Below are 19,245 nucleotides of genomic sequence, written 5' to 3' on the forward strand. Positions count from 1 at the left end.
TGACGAGGGTCTCAGGAATCCCATGAGTGCAAAAGACCCTTCACAAGGCTCTGACTGCCGCCGTGGTGGAGGTTGAAGCTACGGGAATCACTTCCAACCACTTGGTGTAAGCATCGACTAAGATAAAGAATATTTGGCCCTGGTATGGCCCCACAAAGTCTAGGTGTAACCGGGACCATGGCCTCCTGTTGGACTCCCAGCGGTGGACAGGGGCACTGGGCAGATCCGGTTGGGACTCTTGGCAGGGTTGGCGCCTTCGAACCCACCCTTCTACCTCCTCGCCCATCCCCGGCCACCATACATAGCTATGTGCCAGGGCCTTCATGTGCACTATCCCCAGGTGTGTTTCGTGTAGGGCTTCCAGCACTTGCTTCCGCAATGGGGGGGGGGAACCACCACCCTGCTATCCCAGAGAAGGCACCTCATGTGCATGGACAGTTCTTCTCTGCGTGATGCGAATGCCCTGATATCTGCATCCAGTTTGCCCGCGGGCCACCCCCTTCCCACCCAGTCTAAAATGCGTGCAAGGATGCGGTCTCTACCCGTGGCCCTAGCTACCTCAGCGGCGTGAAGGGGCCTCTCTGGTAGATTCTCTATAAGCATCACATGGTGGGTGGGGGTGGGATCTGGTCCCATAGAGGGCAGCGGCAGGTGGCTGAGGGCGTCCGCATGTCCCATAGCTTTGCTGGGGCGGTGGACCAGGGCATATGTGTACGAGTTGAGGAACTGGTTCCACTGCAGGATGCGCTGTGACAGAATTTACGGTGTCTGGCGGTCTGGGGCAAGGAGGCCCAGTAACAGCTTATGGTTCGTGGCGATCGTGAAACGCCTACCTTACAGGTAGTCGTTGAATTTATGCACACCCGCCACTATTGCCAAGGCCTCCTTGTCTATCTGGGCATAGTTGTGCTCGCGGGGGTCAGGGTCCTTGAATAATAGGCCACGGGAACCTCCCTCCCGTCCGGGAGTTGGTGCCCCAGAACGGCGCCCAACCTGTAAGGGGAAGCATCGCAAACCAGAATCACTGGTAAGGATTCGTCAAAATGGTGGAGCACATCATTGACTGCCTGAAAAGCGGCGGCCTGCTTCTTTTCCCAGACCCACGGGGGGTTCTGTGATGGCCTCTTTGTGGAGCAAAAATGAATGATAAAAATTTAATAATCCCAAGAAATTTGTAACTCCATCTTGCATGTGGGGGCCGGGGCGTGGACAATAGCCCTGGTCTTGTCGGCCGTCGGGTGGATTCCCACAGCATCTACTGCAAACCCCAAGAACTCTACCCTCAAGTAAGTAAAGTAAAGTAAATTTTATTCTTATATCCCGCCCTCCCCCGCCAGAAGGCGGGCTCAGGGCGGCTCACAGACATGGCAAGCCATGATTTGGTTAAAACAGATAACAATAATTTAAAATATGGTTCAATTACATAAATTAAAGTTTAAAAATATAAAAATATAAAAATAGATAGAAGTAGGTGCTGTACTTCTATCAGTCACAAATTACACAATGTCATACATCAGTTTCAATTATACATAAGGTGGCTAAAGTTACAATAATTAATCAATTTGGTCTGGTTCTGATTTGAATGCGAGCTGAAAAAGAGAGGTTTTGCAAGCCCTGCGGAACTAGTTCAAGTCCCGCAGGGCTCGCACCATCTCTGGAAGTTGGTTCCACCAACGAGGGGCCATTAGTGAAAAGGCTTGCTCCCGGGTTATCTTCAGTCTGGCCTCTCTTGGCCCAGGGATTTGTAGGAGGTTTTGGGAGCTGGATCTTAGTGCTCTCTGGGGAATATATGGGGAGAGGCGGTCCCTGAGGTAGGCAGGTCCTCGGCCATATAGGGCTTTAAAGGTAATAACCAGCACCTTATAACGAACACGGTAGACGACTGGCAGCCAATGCAGATCCCGCAGCACAGGCCACACGTGTTCCCGTCTAGGTAGTCCCACTAGCAGCCTGGCCGCCGCATTCTGCACTACCTGAAGTCTCCGTGTTCGACACAAGGGCAGCCCCATGTAGAGGGCATTGCAGTAGTCTAATCTTGAGGTGACAGTTGCGTGGATCACAGTTGCTAGGTCGTCGCGTTCCAAGAAGGGAGCTAACTGCCTTGCCCTCTTGAGATGGAAGAAGGCGGATCTTGCGGTGGCAGCTATCTGGGCCTCTATTGATAGCGAGGATTCCAGTAGCACCCCCAAGCTCTTGACCCTGCGCACTGGTATCAGTGGCGCACCGTCAAAAGCCGGCAGAATGATCTCCCCTCCTGGTCCGTCTCGGCCCATGCAAAGGACCTCAGTCTTTGTTGGATTCAACTTCAGCCCACTCAGCCTGAGCCAGCCAGCCACGGCTTGTAGCGCCCGGTCCAAATTTATAGGGACATCGCCAGTCCGGCCTTCCATCAATAGATAGAGCTGGGTATCATCAGCGTACTGATGACAGCTGAGTCCATACCTCTGTGCAATCTGGGCAAGGGGGCGCATAAAGATATTAAACAATATCGGGGAGAGAACTGCCCCCTGAGGCACCCCACAATGAAGAGGGTATCTCTGAGACAGCTTCCCCCCAACTGCCACCCTTTGTCCCCGATTTTCAAGGAAGGAGGAGAGCCACTGTAAGGCTAGCCCCCGAATTCCTGCATCGGCGAGGCGGCAAGTCAGCAGCTGATGGTCGACCATGTCGAACGCCGCCGACAGGTCGAGCAGCAGCAGTACCGCTGAGCCACCTCGGTCCAGCTGCCATCGGAGGTCATCTATGAGGGCGACCAAGACTGTTTCCGTCCCATGGCCCGGGCGAAAGCCGGACTGGCATGGGTCCAAGGTGGAAGCGTCCTCCAGAAAGTCTTGCAACTGCAACGCCACAGCCCTCTCAATAATTTTGCCCAGAAAGGGCAAATTTGAGACCAGCCGATAATGTGCCAATACGGACGGGTCTGATGTAACTTTTTTCAAGAGAGGGTGGACCACTGCCTCCTTCAGGGATGTTGGGAAAACACCCTCCGAAAGGGATCGATTTATAATGTCCTGTATAGGACATTTCAATTCCTCCTGGCAGGCCTTAATTAACCAGGAGGGGCAAGGGTCTAGGTCACAAGTTGTGGATCGTGCAGTGCCAAGAATTCTGTCAACTTCCTCCAAGCTGAGTGGGTCGAAGCAGTCCAAGGTTAAATCAGAAGACACGCATTGGGCCTCAAGTTCACTTACTGCATCTAAGTTGGCGGGGCAGTCGTGGCGGAGCGATTGGACCTTATCTGCAAAAAATTTCGCAAAAGCCTCACGGCCTATCTCCAATTCCTTAACTTTTGGGTTGCCCTGCGGCAATGAAGTAAGGTTCCGAATTATTCTAAATAATTGAGCTGGGCGCGAATTTGCAGATGCAATCTTGGTCGCAAAGTATGTTTTCTTTGTGGCCTTGATTGCCATCTCATAGGACTTCATAAACTTCCTATAAGATGTTCTAGTCGCTTCGTCGCGGGTACGCCGCCATTGCCTCTCTAGCTGTCTAAGGCCTTGTTTCAGCCGGCGCAATTCCGGGGTATACCACGGAGCCGGCCTAATCCGAGGTCACAGAGGATGTCGAGGTGCAATCTCCTCGATGGCCCTAGAGAGCTGGCTATTCCAGGACTCAACCAGGCCATCGAGAGGGATGCCAGAGGGCCAGGGATCCCGCAGAGCACTCCAAGGGAACACTTCTCCCGCTTTACTTTAAGTCCCGCCGCCTGGAAACAGTGGAGTACCTCACGCAGATGGCTGCTGAACTCTTCAGTGTCTGGGGTGGCAATCAAAACGTCATCAAAAAACAGTTGCACTCCGGGGATCCCTTTGAGAAGAGAATCCATTATGCTCTGAAAAATCCCCAGAGCCACACTAACCCCAAATTGCAACCGCTACACCCGAAAAGCTCCCCTGTGAGTCACAATGGTCTGGGCTTCTGCTGCCTCAGCGTCTACCGGGAGTTGCTGGTACGCCTGGGCCAAGTCCAGTTTCCCAAAAACCTTAGAGCTTGCTAGGTCTGCCAGTACATGGCTGACCACTGGAACAGGGTATGGGTTGTCCTGAAGTGCCTTATTTATTGTGTACTTGTAATCAGCGCATATGCGCAAATCTCCATTTGGCTTCACTGGAGCGACTGGGTGTTTCCCATGCAGCATAGGATACTGGTTCAAGCACTCCCTGGGCCATGAGGGGGTCCAGCTCCGCTTCTATTTTTGGTTTAAGAGTGAATGGAACTCGCCTGTCCTTCAGCCTTATCGGTCTCACGTGGGGATTGAGGGGTAAGTTGATGGGAGACCCCAGGACCCATCAAACACTTCCGGGAATTCCCGGCACACGTGCTTGAAATTTTGCGTTCGCATCTGCTGCACCCCCACTATTTGAATACCCAGCAGTCGAAACCAGGCCAGCCCCAGCAACGTGGTGAGCTGGCGTTTGACCACGAGAATGTCCAGCTTGCCTTTAAAGTTCTTAAACTCTACCCTTACAGCGGCCCAACCCAAAATCTGTATAGGTTTTTTTTTTAAGTCCTGCAGTATGAAGTCCACCGGTTGCAGCCGGGGCCGGCCACGCGGACAAAGTTTTCTTAGCAACTCCTCCGAAATTATGGAGATGGAGGAGCCCGAGTCCAGCTCCATTAGGCATGGAGCGCCCTCGATTAGGACCGACACCGTGACCTTATTTGGGGTGGTGAGGGGCATGTTCATTACCTGCAGGCTAGTCAATGCGGTCGAGTAGGCATCGGTCAAGTCGTGGTTGGTGGACTGGCATCTGTGGGTGGCCTTGGCCCAGCAAGCCCGCGCTATGTGGCCCTCTCTTCCGCAGTTCCTGCAGTCCATGTTGTGATAGGGGCTGTCCCGGTGCTCGTGTGGATCCCCACAGCTGGTGCACTTGGTGTTGGCTGGTCTTTCTGTCGCTCGTGGCCGAGTGGGCGCTCTCAGCCCCATTCCTGGTTGGCGACTTAGCTGGTTTGCCTCCTCCTCCTCTGGGTTGCCTAGTGCCATCTCCTCCTGGTGGACAGCTTCCGCTTGCGGGTTGTTGTAAGCTTTGGTTGCTCTCTCGAACATGGTGGCTTTGTTGAAGGGGAGTTGGAGGGTGAGCTCTTCCTTTGCGAAGATCTTTTGCTGCAGTCTTTCGTTTCAGAGGCCCCAGACGAAGCAATCCCTCAGGGCTTCATCCAGCTTGTCGAAGCTGTAGTTCTTCGCGGTTTGGCGGAGGGCGGCCAGGTAGATGGTGGCTGTCTCTCCCGCCCCTTTATCCCTCTTGTGGAAGAGGAATCGGCGGGCGATGATGGAAGGCTGGGGCAAGAAGTGTCCGGTCAGGAGTCTGACTATCTCTTCGTTCGTTTTCTCCGTGATCTTCGCGGGGGCCAAGAGACCCTTTGCGATCTCGAATGTGGCGTCCCCACAGGCACTCAGGAGCATGTCTCTCTTATGGCTGTCATCTGTAATCATGTTCGCTCGTAGGTAACAGTCATCCCACTCTGTGTAGGTCTCCCACCTATTGGGGTTGGCGAGATCGAATTCTGCAAGGTGGCTTGTCGTCCCACTTGGGTTAGCCATGGTGGCAGTGGGCACTTCCGTCTCCCTTGAATGCGTGCCTTCCTCGTCTCTGGCCAGGTCAGCGAAGTCCCACTTGGGGAGTTACCTGGCTAGAATCCCATCTTCGTCCCCACTGTAATGTACTGAGTGACGAGACGTGTTGAAGGCAACATGCTTTATTAACAAGTACATCACAAGGCAAATCAACGTGGACCGGGTCCCGATTATATACATACCCCGGAACAACCCTCTGTCTGGCCAGGTCCAATCCTGGCCAGTTAAACTTCCTGCCACAGATCTTGATTGGTGGAGCGTATTTGCGGAGCTACATCTGGGGACCAGTGGACTTCCACTGGTCACCTCCGTAGCATCCGCTGTGTTGTAATTTCGGGACTGAAATGCAAGACACAACACCCCAGATATTTCTTGAATCAGACCTAGCAATCCTAGAGCAGCCCCTTGTAGAGCATATCACTCTAAGCCAGTGGTGGCCAAACTGTAGCTCAGGAGTCACATGTGGCTCTTTCACACATATTATGTTGCTCTCAAAGCCCTCACCACCCCACTGGCCAGCTTGGGGAATGCATTTGTCAGAGGATTGGAAAATGCACTTAAAGCTGCTTTCTCCCTCCCTCCCTCCCTCCCTCCCTCCCTTCCTTCCTTCCTTCCTTCCTTCCTTCCTTCCTTCCTGGGTGCTCCTGAGGAACGTAGCTCCAATACAGCTGCTTTCTTAAAAAGACATCTCTCTAGGTTTTGATGACATTTCAATTCCTTCTTTAGTTTAACAGCTCAATTATTTAGTTTTTATAATTTTTATTGGTTTTAAGAACAAAAAAATAAAGCAGTGCAAAAGATACATAAAAGAGGGACAGGGACATTTACAGAATGGGAAAAGTAGAAATAGAAAAAAGTACAAATATATCAATTATGATTCTACCTCCAAATAGACCACCCAGATCATTCTACCTGCAAGTATAAAGATCTCCATATATTTTACCATCCTTTCTTTCATTACAGAAAATTTTTAATAAACTAATACTAGCAATATGAATCTAAACAATTCTTCTTGAAAACAAATAAGTATATAAAGTTAAGAAAGAAAAATTTCAAAACCATCTCAGCACCAATTTTACCTGATTTAGTTTAACCCTATTGTAAGCACAAATTAAATTGTTGGTTTAACAAAATCCTTATTAAAATAATCACATAGAAATCATATCTTTATCTTTAACAAATTAAAAAAAATACAATTAATATTTTGTCTATCTCAGTCTGAACAGTTTATCCAAAGAGGCGTGTTAGAAACAAATTTACCAGATTACAAAACAATTGTACTATCTACCTTTTCAGCAATTAATCCAACTCTTACATCAATATGAGCATTTTCACCAATTAAACATACTATGAATAAATCTGCTATAAAAATGTGTTGTCTGCACTCTTTAGCATTAATCCAAATTATATATATAATTAAAGTTTTAGCAACTCCCTTCCTTCTTTAGGATCTTCCATGTTCTTTTAAAATCACATATCTATTCATAATTAATAATTGCATATTTGTTTACCACCAAAAAAGAAAGAAAAATCAGGAATCCTTCTTCCCAAAATTTAAACACTTTTAGATTTAAATGTGACCCAAACATCACACTTTGCCTTTCAAAATCGCATGTCACTTCTTAGTGAAAGTTCCATATCCAACCATTCACAAGAATGAGAAAAGTTCAAAATCCTTCTTCCTGAAAGCTTTCCACATCTTAATTTGCCGGTCGGGATGTACCTTTTCTCTTCTCAGTGTAGCCTGCCCCGTCAACAATAAGAGGAAGAATTCAATGCCATTTTTCCCTCTCCGCATGACTTCACTGAATCTTAATTTCCGGTCTTGTTTTACTGTTGCAACATAGGGATCCATCTTGGTTTTCTTTTGTTGATTTCGGAGCATAACACTTTCCCTTTCCATTTCCACAGATGTCGGCAGAATCTCTTTAGCGCTCAACTCTTGTAGATTTTCAATTTTGCTAGCTTTCAGTATACGAATACCCATTTGCTCTTTAATACACTGCATTAATAAGCCAAGATCCTGTCTCAGATAAGTGATATTGTATAAAAAATCTTTTTTTATAAGACATTTGACTAGGCAGTGCCATTTTTCTCTGACAGCAAACTCAGTCTCTTAATCCAAGTTGAAAAGCAGCTTCAGGGTCCTGCTAAATCCACATTCCACAACAGCTCCAGCTGAGATTTCAAATGTTATTATTTTAAATACAGACAGGTGACAGAGACAGAGCTCTCTAAAATTATCTCCTTTATGTTCAGATCATATTGCAGCCTAATGATAGTCTCTTTTGCATATGTCCAATAATAATCCGGGTTGATTTTAGTATTTGTATTCAATCCAATTGAAATAGTTAACGATACTTAAGATTGCTCACAGACTTTTCGAGGCGTCACTTCTCTTCCTTTGAGCTAGTGTTGTTATGCAAAACAACCCATTAGCCAGCGGTATTGAAAAGTCTATTATTGTCAAGTAGAATTGCCACATTAGGAGTAGAAAGATGCTACATCAAAGGTGTGCTGAGAAAAGGGAAAGAAAGAGAGCAGTCAGGCGTTCATCTTTTTCTGCTGCTACATCAGCTTTCATGGCTGCGGAGCCTCGGGACATGCAGGAGGCACAGGTGCAGCTGCCACTGAACCCCTAGCTCCCTGCAAAAGTCCCATGCCGAAGCAAAAACCCTTCCAGGGCCTTTCTATGGGGGCATCATTTCCGTGACAGCCCTCCAACAGCCAGGATCAGAGGCACCGCAGGAAAACGATCTGTGGATACCTCTGAAGGCAAGATAACAGAGCCCGGAAGTCTAACAGCTCAATTATTAAGGACCCTGTTCTACATTCTCTAATCACAGCATTGAGCTTCTCATTTCAGTGTAAACATCAGACTTTTTTGTAGAAAAAGCCCAGCAGGAACTCATTTGCATATTATGCCACACCCACAACACCAAGCCAACCGGAACTGCATTCCTGCTCAAAAAAAGCCCTGAGTAAATATAACACAAAAAGTGAACAGTAGGGAAATGTCTTTCCGAATAGCTGCCTCTTGAGATCCTTTAACTGGAGATATCAGAAGATGAATGCCTGTATGTCCTTCAGCATGCCACTCTTCCTCTGATGTGTGGCCTCTTCCCAATCCATGGGAACTGAAGCTGCCTGCTGTCAGTTGCATTATACAACAGTCTATACAAAATTTGGAAATAAATCCAGAACAATGGGAAAATGTTCAGTTCTATTTTGGAAACAACCCCAGATCATTCAAAGTGCTAAAATCTTGGAGGAAATTCAGATAAATTTAGAAAAATCCCTACAGCTACCATGCTAAAATTCTTCCTCCTCCTTTGCTTGCTTCATGTAAATAGTTTCTAGTGTGGGCTTTCAAGCAAGACTCCTATTGTGCATTCTGAATTCTGCCAACTTCACTGGATTGTGTCTTTTCCTTCCTCTCCATTGAAAAATGCTTCTCAGTGATTTTATTGCTGACCTTTTCCATGCCTTTTCTTTCTAATCTGAGCATTTGGAAATGTAGGCAACCAGAACCTCAACCAAGTGTTGAAGCTGTGCTTTGCACAACTGTGGATTTGTCATGAGGTGATCTCTTCTGTAATTTTTCTTTCTTAATAGTCTGTCACATTCTGTTTGCCTTTCTGACCTCAGCAGCACACTGAACTGAGGTTTTCAGTAAACAATCCAAAAGATTTTGGTATTTGTACTCAAGAATCCTTTGTGCTTCATTACTACTTACCTACATAAAAGACTTCTCTTAAAATATATTTTGTTTCTTTTTTTAAAGCATAATTTACCCCATCATTCCCCCCCTTGCTGGCAAAGTTGTGTCAGTAAACTTTACTTTTGCCTCTATTAAGAGTGTAGCTCTGACCTCTCAAACAATGCAATGATTACCCATATTTTTAAATTGCCCTGCCTCCCAGCATTTCCAGAAAATCTGGGTTTCAGAGTATATAGCTCAGGTTGTAAAATGTCCTAGACCAGTGTTCAGCCATAAGATCTGTTTTAAATTAAATTAACTATATATGAAAACTCTTGATTTTTAGATTAGTTGCTATAGTTCCCAGCAACAGAACACAAAAAATGTCAAACAGACCTATAGAACAATGTATGTGTCAGAAAGTGCTTGTGCTATTAAACTTTATGGATAAAATATATTGTTGTCTCTAGAGAAAGGTCTGAAGAATGAAAACCCATAGTTGCTTAAGGGAAAATCTATTAACAGAGCAGTGAATTGGATTAATCATTGTACTGCTTGTTGTAATAAATCTGCAAAATATATATCTCTGGCTATACTTGATCTCTGTTAAAGAACTCTTGTTCTATTAGTTAGTTGTATTTAGATACAACTTCCTGTTTGGAAATAATATTTGGATCCAAATATTATTTGGATAATATTTGGATTTCTGTATCACACAAGAGCCCTTCTGTACTGGTTTCTAGGATGCACAAATGTTCTCTGTTTTGTTTCTTTTTATATATTTATATTTTACCAGCTGTTTCAGTTCTCTGCCTTTTACTGCTGGGTCTATAGAACCATTTGACCTGCATGTTGTATGAGTATTTCCCCCCCCCCCCCCCAATTTATATAGTACTTTGATGTATCATGAGATGTCATTTATATGCATGAAAAATGTGTAATATATAATGGTGGCTTATTGATGAACAAATGGTGTTAAGAAATTTTGTGTGAGCAAAGGATTATGAGTTTATTTCATACAAGAGATAAACAAATTTGAAAAAAACCAGGTATCCCAACAACAGGACACAGAAATTAAAAATAATCTTTCCTGGTCATATATAACAACTAGTGACTTGACATGGAGATGTGCATCTCTATTAGCATCAAATACATCCAGGCAAAGCAGTATCATTTGCATGCATATTGTGAAGCAGATGGGGATGAGATATACATTGAGAGGAGCATCTACATTGGAAATACACCCTGGAAGCTGCCTGTTTTTGTTGATCTTGTTGTGATGCATGTTTGGTTTTTTGGAGGGTTATTGTTTTCCAGGAAGCCAAGAGGATACATAAGTATGGCCTTTACACATGCACTTCCCACCCCTGTTATATGTATACATATACGGTAAGTATTTTGGCCAATATTTTGGGAAATTTGAGGGACAGTCTTTATGTCAACTAACTACAGTGATTGAAAGAAAAACAAGAAGGGGAAACAGAAAACCAGTGCAATGCAGTCAACATTACACCAATCTGAGAATGTAATGGTGTTCCCCAAAAGAGAAAAGATGACATTTTATTTTACTTTAACATCTATCATGGTTGGTTTGTTTCAAGATGGAATCTGCCTACACTTTGGACTACATTGGCCCCCTTCCTCTCTCTTTTTTTCCTATTAGTTTTAACTGAATTTAATGTGATTTTATTGTATCATCATATAACCCCAATGAGGTTTTAAATGGACTTGATCTTGAACACAAGAAGTTTACTGGAGATGTCAGTTACATGCAAAAGCAGGTGCTCTACCAATAAGCCATAGATCATCCAGGTTAATTTTTCTGCTAATGGAAGGCACTTCTACTAGCAGAGCAGAACTTTGCTCTCTCTCTCTTTCTTGCTGTAGTCCACTGATCTCCCTGAAATACTGCTCTTGGAGGACAGGAGAGTTTAAGAAGAACACATTGGCAGACATTATACATCCCCTTCTTTTACTCTGGATCCAACCTTCAGTGAGATTGTAAGGAGAGCTGTGTAACTGTGATTGTTAATATTCTCATGAGCCAAGCTGCTTGATTGCTTTAAAAACTTTTTGATGTTTTTCTAAATTAATTGCTGTAATGCTTTATAATTTAGACTGAAAATCTCAGGCCTATGTCCTAATGGAATAGAATCATTTCATTAAGGGCTGTATTTCAGATTTTCCCCTTTCTGAATTTGTCGTTCTCTGAAGTAATAATGGAATGGTGCTGTCTGCAGCCCCAATAATCCTTTTCTTTGTTATTCTCTGCATCTCAGGTTCCTCTTTTAGAAATTAGCATATTAGTATTACAGAAGACTGGGTTCAAATTGTGAACCTAGTGGCAAACTTCTTCTGCAGCCAAGTTGATTGATCTTAGGTGAAAACAAGTGCCATCTGTTTTTTTTCTAAGTGCACAAGAGTTTGGCTTATTTAAATTTGTGACAAGAAGACTAGTGAAAACGTTGTTGTATGGCATATTCATTTGTGTTCACCATGTATCTGGAAACATTGCAATTAATTTTCATTCACTGGCAGTGCTTTCTGCACAAAGACTGGAAAGGTTGATGGGTATAACATAGTTTTAAATGATATGTCTTGTTTTTCTGCTTCCTCATGGCCCATTACTATAGGATTTGAGTGGAACCATATGATTAGAGTCTTAGGTTGTCATGCAAATAGACTAATTTTGTTCCATTTCCCATTCTCTTCACTGTCCTTGTCAATAGGATGGATAAAACTCACACCTTATTCTTTTTCTGATAGATTTGTAAGGCTGTCATCAGAGTGGATTAATCTTGTGCCTACACTATCACAAAATGCTTTCTCCTAACAATGACTTATCATTGAATTTAAAGCCCAATATACTTTTACTCAGTCTGTAGCTTTAGTCCTGTTACAAAAATTGAAATAGGAGCTAAAAATGGCACACAACTAATCCACTCTTATCAGGATATTTAAATTGTAATTTCATGGTCTACTTTGAATGCCTCATGTTATCAAGGAAGAGCAGGGCAAAATAGCGTATTAGAAACTTCAGTTTTAAATGTCATTCTAAGGGGACTGTTCCCTCACCAATGAGGCTGGGACAGTTAATGGTCACAATACAACTTTTTTTTTTTAAATATCAAAGGAAATGTGTGTATTGACTCCAATGGAATGAAGATTAATTAATTAACTTCATTTATACTTCACCTTTTTCCCCAATAGAAACTCAAAGCAGCTTATGCTATTCACCTCCCCTTCATTTTATCCAGAACAACCCTGTGAGGTAGGTTAGGCTGAGAACATGTGACTGTACTAAATGAAATCAATGAACTCAATCCACATGAGAATTCTGCATTTGCCCCCCAAGTCGGAATGAAGAGTCGGACACAAAGTGTGGGTAAAACTATGAGCCACTTATTAAGCATAATGAAAATGGCAAGGGCACCCAGAACTGTGGCCTGGTCAGGGCCAGGGGTCTCAACAGACTGCTCCCCTGCCATTCACAGGCGAGACAACCAGCCCCCAGCTGGAGCAGTGTGACACAACTCCTGCCAGGCCGGCCCAGCAAGAAGGCACACCCGAGAGGGCCAAACCACCAGTCGCACATCTCAATGGAAGGCACCCTCTAGTTGAGCCTCCAGGATGGTCTGCATTCTCCCACCTCGGGTCATCAAACCCAAAGGTTAATTCTGCCAGACCCCTAATTCCCCAAAAGGGGGATGCTTCATGGTCCTCCCCTAGCCGCATAGCACCATAAACCCAGTAAAACCTGCCACTACTAAGGCCAAGTCTCTATTTAGGGCTTAACACCCACCAGGATGCCCAAGGCTACCCACAGCCCTTGCCGGAGATCTCTCAAGAAAAGCCTATTACCCTTTTCAGAGAGATGCACCCCATCCCCTCTGTAGAGGTCAGGAAATTTCGTAGAAATATCCAGATGGGGTAAATAGCGGCCCAACCCCCTACCAACACCTTCCTAATTTCCTTGTTAGCTTTGTAATGGGCTTGCTCAATACCTGCAGGGTCCATAGCACTGCACCACACCTGGTAGGGAATCATGGCTGACCAAATTATGGTGGTCCCAGGCCATCTCTCCCTAATGTACTGAAAATCCTCGCGGGCCTGCAAGACTAACGCTTTGCCTTTTACTAGCCCAAGATCATTCCCTCCCAGGTGAATGATTAAAACATGAGGAGGAGGGCCCACATTCCCTTGGAATAACAAAGGCAGCAGGTCGGGCCACTGAAGACCCCAGCGCCCCTGCCACTCAATAGAAACAGCTGAGAGCTGACCAAAGTTCTCTGAACCTGATGTGCGGCCCAAAACACATACCTGTGTCCATATATGAGAACTCGGCTCCTCTGGCCAGGAACAAAAGCATCTAAAAAAGAAAAAACAGTCAAACTAGAACAAGAACCAGCAACATTTCAAACAAACAAACGAAGCTAGGAACTGAACAAAGGTCGAACATAAGATTTGTAGGTCGATGAGCGCCAACGGCCCAGTCTCTGAATGGAGGTGGAAGGATATCCCAGGGCAACAGCCGTAGAGTCTGCCCCAATTCTAAAGGAGTGGGTACCAAATTGCACCCCAGACAACCTGAGGTTAGTTAAAGCCCGAGAAGTCATAGCCCAAAACTGATGCTTTGTCAGAGGGCTACCATTAATGTGACAAAACAAAAACCCTTCCTTGGGCCCCCGAACTGCCAAATAAGCAGCCACAGCGGAAACCGGGCACAACTCAAGCTCAGAGCAGGTGCCCAGCTCCAACACAGTACCTTTTTGACGCTGGTCCATCTTAGAGTGACGGACAGTAATGACTGCCTTTCCCCCTAATAACCTCAGGTCCTGTAGCAACAAAGCATTACTGGACGCTGCCACTAGCTCACTGACTCTAAGAGCCCCGAAAAAGGCTACCAAGGATTCTGCGTGAAACAGAGTGGCCTCAAAATAAGATGCACTCACCGTGCACCAAACCCCCTTCAGGTCCCTAAGAATCAGAGGGGAAATAGGTTTCCTCGTGTCAGGCCTAGGTCCGGCCTCTCTGGACCACCCCTCCAGCATCTTTCAAAGATGAAAATCAGCTGTTTCCTCCTTATAATCCAGGGCCTTGCTAGCAAAAGCCAATGCAGACAGGCATCCCCTAATGGATCGCATGGCCAGTCCCTTACCTCTTAGAGAAACACAGTAGTGGAGCAACTGCTCCACTGGGAGGGGCCAAACAATGCGATACCCTACCTCAGCTCTAAAGTCCTCAAACTGCTGCACAGCACGTTTGTAAGACTTTTTGATGCTAGGCGCAATAGCTAGGCCTATTGCTCTGCAGGCCTTGGCTCTCCAATCAGCCATAGCTCCTGGGGAATTGTTATGCCCTGCTCTCGATCTGCATCTGGGGCCAGCTGATGAAACCTCTCCATTTGTTTATGAGAGAGAGCATCAGCCACCCTGTTATTCACCCCAGGCACATGCTTGGCTAAAAACAATATGTTACGCCACAAACAATGCAGAGTGAAGGCCCTCACCAGCCTCATAACCTGCTGAGATTTGGATGAAAGGGAATTAATGACGTGGACTATCACCATGCTATCGCACCAAAAATGAACTGTGCGATTGGCCGTATAGTTCCCCCACAGCCAAACTGCAACAAGAATGGGAAAAAACTCAAGAAATATAAGATCTCGGTTCACACCTACCTGAATCCAGGAGTCTGGCCAAATATCCGCGCACCAGTGTCCATGGAAATAAACTCCAAAACCTAAAGACTCAGCAGCATCAGACATGACCTCAGCTTCAAGCCTCATGTCATCTATCCAAAAGGAGATCCCATTAAAAGTCTCCAAAAATTCTTGCCAAACCCTCAGATCTTCCTAACTGAGCATAAATGCTCAGGAATCCCATCATTAACAGACTTCCCTTTGGAGAAGGATAGATGATGAATCAAACGAAATTCCCAGGCGCCTTTTCAGGCACCATGCCCAAGGGGGAAACCCTAAGGTTAGACACAGGGGGATTAGGAAATGGGCCCAAAATCCTGCCCTCAGCCAACTCCTTGGCAATCTTATCCTTGACTACCTGCTCTAAACCTTTAACAGAACTAAGATTCCCGGACATAAATGGAACCCAGGGCCCCTGAAAAGGAATCCTAAATCTGAACTTAAAACCTTTTAGCAGGTAAACGTTATCAACCTTTCACGGATACCTGGACAGCCAGGATAAAAAACCACCCACTCCCCTCTACAAAAGAAAGAACAATTGTCCCCATGCAGATAAGACAAAAACGGGGGAGATAACCAGAACGCAGGCACAGGCTGTCACTATAGCTCCTCTTCCTCCTCCGAAGCCCACACCAAATGACTGCTTAAAACCATCAAGATGCTGCGCCGCTCCTTTCAAGCTTATCAGTGATCTGATCGCTGATAAGCGTACCCGGCAACCCAACGAGCCAGCCAGGAGCGAAAGAAAATGCTCCCACCGGCCCAATCTCCAACAAGGAACAGAAGCTGGGGGCGGGTGTTCAGCCGATGCAACAGCCAAACCCCGCCCTCTTCAACACGTGTCCAAACGGGCTGTCAATCCTCCCTTCCCTTCCAGGGAGGCAAAGATCGACCCAGCAGCCTAGCACCAAAGCTGCTGGCTGCTAGCAACGCATTAGCTAGCCACCGTTCGGTCCTGGTACGGATTATATGCAGAGCTGACAACTAAGGTTACAAGCTGATGGCTGGCTCCTGGCAAAATATGAGGAGGTGGGGCATGGAAGGAGCCATCATCATTCAGGATGTGAAGTCCCAGGGAAACTGGAAGTGATGTTATGTCACTCTAGGTGATACTGGAAACTCATGGGAAAGCCATAGAGTTTCCAGTGATACTTAAGAGGGTCATGGAGTCACTTCTGGGTTTTTCCCTGAAGTGATGTCACATGGGGTACACCAACTGCGATTTTGTAAAGAAAATAAATAAACCTCCTATTGCCATGAGGTAGAGATGCTGAACATTTGCCCTTTTACCCTTGAACGACAACACAACACACATTTTTGTGTTAAACTAGAAATTTTATTGGTGAACAACTGACCTGCAACTTAACCACTCTTAAAATACGAGCTGTAACAGGCTTGCAAAGCAAGCCTCCTAAGCAGGGCAATCTCACCCGGCTCAGAGCCAGTTCTGGAGTTGCTCCAGACTTTTTCCTTCATGACCTGCACCTGTTGGTTGTAGAGGGGATGGGGGTGCACAGGCCTACCCCATATTGTTCAGCTTTAGAGCTTGCTGTGTGTCCCCCTCCAACCCCAAAGAAGCCATCCCTGAGTCACCACAGCCATTAGGTACCAGACGGATGAGCCACCCATGACATATATTTTGGTGTACTTGCCAATTTGAACATCCTAGTACATGCCTTTCCAGTCACCAGAGAGGGATAGCCTTGGCTTAACTCCCCTCTCTGGCCCAGCGCTCATCAAAATGTCATGCAGAACACCTTACAGATCAACTAGAAACATACTGGTCCTGCTGGCTGATAAATGCACTCCATCGCTCCTAAAATGGTATGGCAACAAGCATTTGAACCCTGGGTGCAGAATAACCTTTACTCTATCCCAAGACCACCAACCTGCCAACAACATTATTTAACCATCTCCTGGCTTTATCAGCTTTGGCCTGGTGAAAGACACTCCTCCAAACTGTTGTACAAATATGCAAATCTGAATGTTACTGGCCAATAAAAGACAGACAGTCAAAGTCCTGGTGAAGGAGGAAGAAAAAAACTTTATTGCAATGAACTGAGAGCAGAGCTAGGCCAAAGCTTGTAATACCAAGCTGCTCAACCTTATTTCAAGATGGTTACAATGACCCTTGATGACACATTGGCACATGTTATCATATACACATACTAATTGGCTGCTACATTTAGCATAATTTCATAGTGAGAGTCAGCTACACACTACTGATACATCTTACCAGGCTGGCAATAGCTCACTGGCCAAAAACAGTGGTGTTCTAAAATTCTACTTTGCATGCACCTTGACCAGATAAATCCAGTTTGGGCTATAAGAGCCTCCTACCCCTATTGTTGCTTAGAAACACAGTAGAAATGCACAGGACATGTTTCTGTTATAGATAAGATTGGAATGCTGGTAACTCTTGTGGATTTTTTATTCTTCTCAGTCAGGCCTAGCTCTGTGTTAACCCTTAAAGATGTTATTTAAACATGCCTGTGGCCTTTCCAACTAAAGCTGTGTCCCACAAAACCCTCCTGGGCAACAAATTGGACAAAACTAACAAAACACCGGGAGACCATTGTAAAATAACTTGAAGGTCAAGGATAATGCCAATCTATTGCCCAGATTGTTCTCACCTAAACGTACGATCATGACCTGGGGAGGTGCTCCTATATTCTTGTGCTCGTGAAGAAGAGGTAACTTGTCTTCCCCAGCCATTTAATAGAAACAACATCTCTGATGCCTAGCTGGGAACTGATGCTGGAGCAGCTGGTCATTCGACATGCTGGGCTTGTGCTGCACCCTGTAAAACAAGAAATCATTAGTGCCTTCAGTGCTTCTGAACACAAGATCGCTATGCTTTGGACTTCCATCATCAAAGCTGCTGAAGCTCAGTGGAGCTGAAATCCAAATTTGCTGCCATCACTGCCCCGATATGGAAGGAATGGCTCCCACAAGCCAGCCTCCTCCAATACCTTGAGGAGAATTTCCCAAAACCAATACTGCACCATTGTCAAGCCATTTTCATGTTGGAAAAGGGGGCCTCACCTGGAAACCAACCTCCACATCCAACCCGAAAATTCTCTGATGGGGCAAATACCCTAATCAGAACTACTTAGGCTTGCCAATCCCCAGGTCCCAGTGGGGGTTCTCCCACTTTCCCAGGTTCCTTCCCGTTCTCAGCCAGCTGGCCAGTTGGGGAAAGCCCTGCCCCCACAGCCCTCATGTACCTTTCCACCTCAGGAGGCTTCAAACTCCATTGGAAAAGCTTCCTCTTGGGATGGTACACCTGAAGGAGGGCGTGGGAGCAGGCAGAATAACATAGCTGTGGAAGCAGCCCAGACCCTCCATTGGTTACACAATCTTTGCAGAGGTCATTTGCAGTCCAGACCCTTTGTTGGTCGCATAATCTTTTCAGAGGTCGGTTGCTCTGTGTTACTTTGAAGAAGTTGGAAGTTCAGCAACTTGTGAGTAGAGATGCCAATCCCCAGGTGGGAGCAGGCCCTCCCCCACTTCAGAGTAATCAGAAATGGGGCGGGGGTAGTGAAATGTCTGCTGGGCACTTCATTATTCTCTATGGAGATTGATTCCCATAAGGAATAATGGAGAATTGATCAGGGAGTATCTGGGGCTCTGGAGGGGCTATTTTTTGGCACCAAATTTTCAGCATAGCATTTAACGACTCTCCTCAAAATGCACTCCAAGTTTCAAATAGATTGGACTAGTCCAATTCTATGAGCCCCTAAAGAAGGTGCCCCTATCCTTCATTATTTCTAATGTAGGGAAGGCATTTAAAAGGTGTGTGGTTCCTTTAAATGTGATGGCCAGAACTCCCTTTGGAGATCAGTTGTGCTTGTCACAACTTTGCTTGTGGCTCCACCCCCAATGTCTCCTGGCTCCACCCCCAAAGTCTTCTGGCTCCACCCCCAAAGTCCCCAGATATTTCTTGAATTGGACTTAGCAACCCTAGAACTACTGTGCAGAGTCACCATCTGCCCAATTTCTTTTTGGTCTGTCTTAGACTGAAGAATTCACAAAGTCACTGCATCACTGCCCAAACCCACATCTGACACTAAGAAGACTCTATTCCACCCCCTCCACCAGATCCCAATGGGATTTACACAAGTTCAACTTCAAGTTCAAGAATCTTTAATGGCATAAAAGGGAGAAGTAAAAGTACAGACAGATTTACGCAGTAACTCACTAATTCTAAATGCTCCACTGTAGTGGAGACAGAAAATAAAGTGGTCTCCCAAGGATGAATAGATTCAC

The sequence above is a fragment of the Heteronotia binoei genome, chromosome 2 (genome assembly GCF_032191835.1).
Source record: "Heteronotia binoei isolate CCM8104 ecotype False Entrance Well chromosome 2, APGP_CSIRO_Hbin_v1, whole genome shotgun sequence".
NCBI lineage: Eukaryota > Metazoa > Chordata > Lepidosauria > Squamata > Gekkonidae > Heteronotia > Heteronotia binoei.